Source organism: Ornithorhynchus anatinus, chromosome 5 (assembly GCF_004115215.2).
Source record: "Ornithorhynchus anatinus isolate Pmale09 chromosome 5, mOrnAna1.pri.v4, whole genome shotgun sequence".
NCBI classification, from domain to species: domain Eukaryota; kingdom Metazoa; phylum Chordata; class Mammalia; order Monotremata; family Ornithorhynchidae; genus Ornithorhynchus; species Ornithorhynchus anatinus.
This window is the reverse complement of record NC_041732.1, coordinates 82,759,564-82,766,434: the sequence shown is the minus strand read 5'-3', so window position 1 is coordinate 82,766,434 and position 6,871 is coordinate 82,759,564.

Below are 6,871 nucleotides of genomic sequence, written 5' to 3'. Positions count from 1 at the left end.
TGTATCATCTTCATAGAGATGATAGTTGAAGCCATGGGAGCGAATGAGTTCACCAAGTGAGTGAGTATAGATGGAGAACAAAAGAGGGCCAAGAACTGACCCTTGAGGAACCCCTACAGTTAGTGGAGGTGATGGGAGGGAGTCCAAGGGCCCAGTAGAGCTCTACTGTGCCCTTGAACAATTTGGCATTCAGGTTGGCGGTACTGAGAGGTGGAGGAACTGCTGTGAGTCTTCCCATTTCTTGCAAAAAAGAGTCAGAGAGAAAATACATCTCAGCCAGAAAGGCAAAAACAATATGAAGTTGGGAAGCTGTGTCAACATTTCCATTGACCTCCTGCACAATGCTTCTCTCCTGCAACCAGAAGAGTTGAGCAATGATTCTGTTACTTTGTTCGCATAGACAGTCAGATGTTAAGCACTCACTCTGCAGAACACAGTACTGTTTGAGAGCATTTAATAGAGTAATTGGATACAACTCCTGCCCTCAAGGAGTCTATACTCTAGTGGACAAGAAAGAGATTCAGTCAATCATATTTTTAGAGTGCTTCCTGCATACAGACCACTCTACTGAGTACTTGGGAGAGTACAATGTAACAGAATTGGTAAACACATTCTTGAGCACAGTGAGCTTACAATTAGTGAGCTCTAATTCCAATGCATTTCAGTTTGGGAATATTTCTTTCAGAAGTTGGACAGACCACTAAATAAACAGTAAATGGGTTCATAAAAGAGTCAGAGAAAGACAGAGAGACAGAAAGGGAAAAAAAGAGAGAGTGAAGGAAAAAGCGCGAGAGATGACAGAGACGGGGATCCAATTTTTTAACTGTATGGGAGTAGTGAAAAAGATCAGAGAGAGATCTATACAGCCATATTTCCCTAGTAATCCAACCCCAAATTTTCTTGTCTTGGTGGCCAAATACTCCAAGAGAACATGAGGGTGACATGAAGGGAAAGGTCAGATCACAGTGTTTCAATACACACACACACACACATTGTTGTCTCTCATTAACTATTTGGATTTTTAGCCATGTTAACATCCACTAGTCCTGTGCTGTAGACAGATTTACCTTAAGCCAATAGGTCTGTCAAAATCCCCTGTGTCTTTGCCTTTCAGACATCCCATTTTTCATGCTTTCCTGAAGAGCCTCGTTTGCTTTGAACAAAACAATCCTAACTGTATTGCATTTATTCTGGCCAATTTTACAGTCGATGTGCTTCCAAAATTACATTGGAATTCGCATATGTTTTCTTACCCTTTTGATTGAGGCTTTCTAATAAGCAATTTGCTTGCTTGTCTCTCTTCCCCAAGCTGTTATAACAAACTGTGCTTATGACGATGAATTTTCAAGGGCAATCCAGATTATACCAGATTCTTTCTCCCTTTCCCCCCACAGCCCCACATTGGCATACTTGAGAGAACAGGCCAGAAATCTCAATAAAAACAGAACTAAGAAAGTAAATAAGGACTAAGACCTCATGAGACCATCCAGTCCAAGTTCATTTGGCATGCGGACCTAGCTGTTTATGGTGCTCTACTAATCAGCTGAAAACAAAGAAGGATTTTTAGGCTTGGAATTTGGGGAGTAACACATTCGAGCAGATATCAGAAAAGAGGGTGTCCCATGCAGGACAAAGATCCTGAAAAATGGGTCTGAATGGTTAGTACAGTGCCGTGCCTACGGTAAGCACCTCGAGAGATACTTCCTGTTAATTGAGAGATGAGAATGAAACAAGCAACCAGAAAGTTAACTTTGAGGAGAGGAGAGTATAAACTGGACTGTAGTGTGACAGAAAACAGAGAGGTAACACGGGGACTGTTAGTGGAATCCAATGGTCACAACTTTAAGTGTATGAAAACAGAAGAGTAGCTATGGAAGGTTTTAGAAGAGCCGAATGATACGTTCTGAAAGGCATTTGTGGAAGATGTTTCTGGAAGAAGAGTGTAGAATTAGACTGAAAGGGCAATTGAGTGGAGGCAGAAACACCCATAAGAAAGACTTCAAATAGGTCCCAATAACATGCCTCTTTAAAAAGAAATTATGAAGGACTGACTGTGGAATCCACAGGCGAATTTTATTTTTCATTTTAGGCAAGATCCCCCCTTTAGACTGTAAACTCATTGTGGGCAGGTAATATGTGTATTATGTTGTTATATTGTACTCTCCCAAGCCCTTAGTACACTGCTCTGCACACAGTAAGCACTCAATAAATAAAATTCATTGATTGATTGATCCCCACCAATATCTGCTCTAAATGAAACACGTGAAGGGACTCAGCATGGCCAAGTGGAAAGAGCAATGAACTGTAAGCTGGAAACCTGGCTTTGAATCCCTGCTTAATTTGACCTAAAGTAAAATCTTGGACAAGTATATAAGTAAATTTCTTCCTTTCAAACACCATGGAATGTATCCTGCTCATCTCCAGGCAAAATCTCTTTCCCATATTTTGTTTCAAGTCTCCTTATAAGATCCTATTGCTTTGAATCTTGATTTAATTTCCTTGTTAATCATAATCAATTTAAATCATTATGGACCTTGTCAAATATAGAAAATCCCAAGGGGAAAAAAATGGAATTTACGTTCTTTCTGGAAGCGATTCTAAATACCTTAGAAGACATAAACTTTAAGGTAGTATGGCTCAGATTTGGTATATTTTGAATTAGCATTTGAATGATTTCTTTGACAGTTATTATCATTTCTGTTTATCAAAAGTCTAGCAGTTCTGAACACCCTCCTTAGTATCCATGTAAACACGTTTGCTCAATTTTTTTACTGTGACTTCTTGGGTTGTAATATTTTTTTACGTGCATCTCTCCTGTTGTAATCTCCTTGCGGTTAGGGAACATGTCACTTCATTATTCTGTACTTCCCCAGGGTATAGTACAGTGCACTGTACCAAGTGGACACTCTATAAATGTTATTTCTACTACAACTAGCAATAACCCTTGTACAACTGTGTATCTATATGTTCACTCATTACTTCCAGAACACATATTTACACTGTCCTTTTTTATATAATCTCTTTTAGGAATTAGTGGACATTCAGCCTACACTGCAGCCTCTCTGGATGGAATGCAATAAGATGTTGGAAGGAACATTTGTGTGTATACTTTCAATCACCCAGTCAATGGTATTTACTGAGTGCTTACCGTGTGCAGAGCACTGGAGTAAGCATTTAGGAGATTACAGTACAACAGAGTTGATAGGCATGTTCCCTCTCCACAAGCATAGAGTCAAACTGCACTAACAGGAATTTCCTTCGGCATGAAACTCATTAAGAGTGCAACCCCCACCACAGAGAACTGTTTGAGATCAATTCTAATGTCTTTCACATGAAGCATTTAAAATTTAGATTTTTCACTAGGGATTTTATAATTAGCTCTTGATAAGTTTGAACATATTAGCAACTGTCTTATCACATTCTTTTCACTAAACTGCAATTAAAAATTTCAAACACAGCGTGGCTCAGTGGAAAGAGCCTGGACTTGGGAGTCAGAGGTCATGGGTTCTAATTCCGGCTCTGCCGCTTGTCAGCTGTGTGACTGTAGGCAAGTCACTTAACTTCTCTCTGCCTCAGTGATCTCATCTGTAAAATGGGGATTAACTGTGGGCCTCACGTGGGACAACCAGATTACCCTGTATCTACCCTAGCGCTTAGGACAGTGCTCTGCACATAGTAAGCACTTAACAAATACCAACATTATTATTATTACCCAGTAGAGTGTAAGCTCAAGCACAGTGATGTTGTTTAATAACTTTACTATACTTTCCCACACAAAGTTATTAAGAATAATAATAACAACTGTGGTATTATTAACAGGTCCAAAACTGAGCTCCTTATCTTCCCTCACAAACCATGTCCTCTTCCTGACTTCTCTGTCACTGTGGATGGTACGACCATCCTTCCCGTCTCACAGACCCGCAACCTTGGTGTCATCCTTGACTCAGCTCTCTTATTCACCCCACACATCCAATCTGTCACCAACACCTGCCGGTCTCACCTTTACAATATCTCCAAGATCTGCCCTTTCCTCTCTATCCAAACTGCTATCGTGCTGGTACAAGCTCTCATACTATCCCGGCTGGATTATTGTGTCAGCCTTCTCTCTGATCTCCCTTCCTCCTTCCTCTCCCCACTCCAGTCTATTCTTCATTCCCCTGCCCGGATCATCTTCCTACAGAAATGCTCTGGGCATGTCACTCCCCTCCTTGCCTATCAACTTCCATGCGAAACAAAAACTCCTCACTCTTGGCTTCAAGGCTCTCCATCACCTTGCCCCCTCCTACCTCACCTCCCTTCTCTCTTTCTACTGCCCTCCCCATACACTCCGCTCCTCTGCCACTCACCTCCTCACTGTCCCCCACTCATGCCTATCCCACTGTCAACCTTTGGCCCACGTCCTCCCGCTGTCCTGGAATGCCCTCCCTCCTCATCTCCACCAAACTCTCTTCCCCTCTTCAAAGCCCAACTGAGAGCTCACCTCCTCCAAGAGGCCTTCCCAGACTGAGCTACCCCCTTTTCCCTCTGCTCCCTCTGCTCCCCTTCCACCCTCTGCTCCTCCCCTTTGCCCCCTTCACCTTCCCTCAGCTAAGCCCCCTTTCCCTCTGCTCCTCCCCTTCCCCCTTCCCCTCCCCTCAGCACTGTGCTCATTTGCATATATTTTTATTACTCTATTTACTTTGTTGATGAGGTGTACATTCCTTGATTCTATTTATCGAGATAATGTTGTTTTGTTTTTGTTTCGTTCTGTTTTGCTCTGCCATCTGTCTCCCCGGATTGGACTTTGAGCCCATCATTGGACAGGGATTGTCTCTACCTGTTGCCGAATTGTACATTCCAAGAACTTAGTACCGTCCTCTGCATGCAGTAAGTGCTCAATAAATACTATTGAATGAATGAATGTATATTTGTTAAGCACTTACCTTGAGCCAGGCACTGTTTCTTGGTCAAATCACTTAACTTCTCTGGTCCTCAGTTACCTCATCTGTAAAATGGAGATTAAGACTGTGAGGCCCATGTAGGACAGGGACTGGGTCCAAACTGAATCAGTGCTTGGCACAGAGTAAGCACTTAAGAAGCACCATAATCATTATCATCATTTCTAATGCAGGGGTAGATACAAGTTTATCAGGTTGAACACAGTCCCTGTCCCTTGTGGGGCTCACAGTCTCAATCCCCATTTTACAGATGAGGTAACCGAGGCACAGAGAAGTGAAATAACTTGGCCGAGGTCACACAGCAGACAAGTGTCAGAAGCGGGGTTAGAATCCAGAGCCTTCTGACTTCCAGGCTCACGTTCTATCCAATAGGCCATGCTGCTTAGTAAAGTGTTCTGCACATAGGTACTCACAGAATACTGTTGACTGTGCACTCTGGGTGAGGCGGGCAGCAAAATGTGGGATATCTATGTCAGGCACATGTTCTGCCATGGGTTGAATTCAAAAGTCCTCTAAAAATCATAGTTTCTTCACAACCACTTTTGTTCCCTCATCCCCAACCTGTTATTAAAGGGAAATCTGGAGAGGAAGTGTCATCAAAACTTTAATCTTTTTGGAGGAGCTGACAAAAAGGGAACAGCAGCTCTACCATTTTGTTTTCAAGTAAGAGATGTCCAAATCCCAGAACTCAGTTAGGGATAAAGGTTTGGTTGAGGAAAACCAAAGACATCGAACCCCACTCATTGATCACTGACCCCTAAATATTCAGCTAATGATGGGGCCATTATATGGGAGGGTTCAAATCCATAGCTGCTTGAGAAGGCAAAAATGCTAAATACTTCATCAGCCTCATCTAATCCATCAGGTACTTAGGAAAGACAAAGTTCATTCTATCATTTTAGGAAGCTAAAGTCTACCATCGGGAGACTAAATGTAATTCACATATCATTCTCATTAATAATGATCTCTTAATAGGTACCCCAATATATCCATAATGTTAATTTAATGTGAAAAATGTAAATGAAGAATGGAACATTGTGAACTCTTAACTAGTTTTCTAATTACACAGCTTTAAAAGGAAGCTATCAGATGACTTGGAATTGAATTCAGCATTTGCCAAAAATACACCAGTGGCTTATTTGAATAGGGTCGTGTATTAGAAAGTACCTATAAAATAGGATAAATGAGAGGCCGGTTTCCTCGATAGCCTCTACAGTCTTTGCCATCCACAGGAGCCAGCTGTTTTGCAAAATTCCTTCAGGGTCTCGCAGGACTCCCTAGGTGGTTACTCATTCAAGATTCTTTAAATTGATAGTATAGCCCCATGGCTCCAACCACCATCTCCACGTCGATGACTCCCAAATCTACATCTCCAGCTCTGACCGCTCCCCTTCTCTGCAATGTCCTATTTCCTTCTGCCTTCACAGCGTCTTTCCCTGGACATCCCATCACCTCAAACTTAAAGTGCTCAAAACTGCCCTTCTTCCCTCCCAAGCTCTCTTTTTTAATCACTATCCTTCCTGACACATAAGCCTGGAACGATGGTACTATCCTTTTTTCCCCCACAGTGGCATTCCCTATTAATTAGGGGATGCAGAAAGGCGTAGTGGAGAGAGCACAGGTCTGGGAATCAGAAGATCATGGATTCTAATTCCAGCTCTGCCACTTGTCTGCTGTGTGACCTTAAGCAAGTCATTTCACTTTTCTGAGCCTCAGTTACCTCATCTGTAAAATGGGGATTGAGTCTGTGAGCCCCACGTGGGCCAGGGACTGTGTCCATCTCAGTCTTTAGAACAGTTCCTGGCACATAATAAGTGGTTAACAAATACCATAATTATTATATTTTTATTATCCTTGACTTAGCTATCTCCTTCAACACAAATATTCAGTCAGCCCTAAAATCCTGTTGATTCTATCTCCACAGTATCTCTAGA